This window comes from Lactuca saligna, chromosome 6 (genome assembly GCF_052625555.1).
Source record: "Lactuca saligna cultivar CGN05327 chromosome 6, ASM5262555v1, whole genome shotgun sequence".
Lineage (NCBI taxonomy): Eukaryota > Viridiplantae > Streptophyta > Magnoliopsida > Asterales > Asteraceae > Lactuca > Lactuca saligna.
In genome coordinates, this window is record NC_136422.1 from 181,063,096 (window position 1) to 181,064,197 (window position 1,102).

Consider the following 1,102-nt stretch of genomic DNA (forward strand, 5'->3'; position numbering starts at 1 on the left):
GGCGGCAGCTAGATACCTACCAATTCCATTTCCGACTAAGGAAGTTGTTTGCTTATTTTGTTTTATTTGGAGAGCCGGCAATCTTAGGGAGCGTCAGTTTGCTTTGTTTTGGTAGCATTGAGATTAGCCGGCGAAATATGTTTGATTTGTAGACAAACATGGGAGGTGTATTTTTCTTCCGACAGAATAGTTCCATCGGCACATAACGTTGACAAAAAGAGTAAGCCCAAAATTAGCGACGGAAAAGCATCGAGTTATTGGCCGACTTGGAACCATGGGGCGGTTGCGATTTTTTTGAAATTTTGAAATCATTTACTACGGATTCCCATGGAAACTACCCTGATATTATATACTTACCCTCGTAATAATTATTTGTTAGGTGATATATTTTAATATTACTTGTTTTTAAGATTTTCAACCAATCAAATAATAAAAGTTTTAATATGTATAGTTGTAGCTCTTTAATTTGATCTTACTTACAGATTATATCCTCTTCTCAGTTTCTAAAAAATACTTTTCGCCCCCTCTCTCTCCCTAAATATATATATATATAGGGAGACAATCAAATGAGAACACCCAAAAGGTTGAGAACGCGAGAACAATTGTAGACCAACCATTCCATAAGGGCATAAAAGGAATTTTACAATGTAATTAAATATGGATAATTAATTAATCCCTATAATCATGGGATGTTGTCTAATTGATTGACTTTTTACCTAAATATTAGAAATGAATTTAATCTATTTTTAATCAAATAGATTATTAAAAAAAATACTTTTTACCATGATTAAAAAACGTTTTTTTAAAATAATTCCAATATATAAAAAAGATTGATGAATTAATCATTTCAACCGAATATTTGTAATTATGCCAAAATAAAACATATTTGCAATCATATATGAATCCATTGTAATCGTGAATGAATAGATGAATTAAATTATAATAATAAACAAATATAACACAGTTTATAGAGAAAAATTACAATACAACTATAATCATAAATAAATAAAAACTTATTGGATATATATCTAGATTGTACATCTATTCATAAATAATAATACAAAAAGTTACAATGTAATACATATCTATTTTTTTATAATCA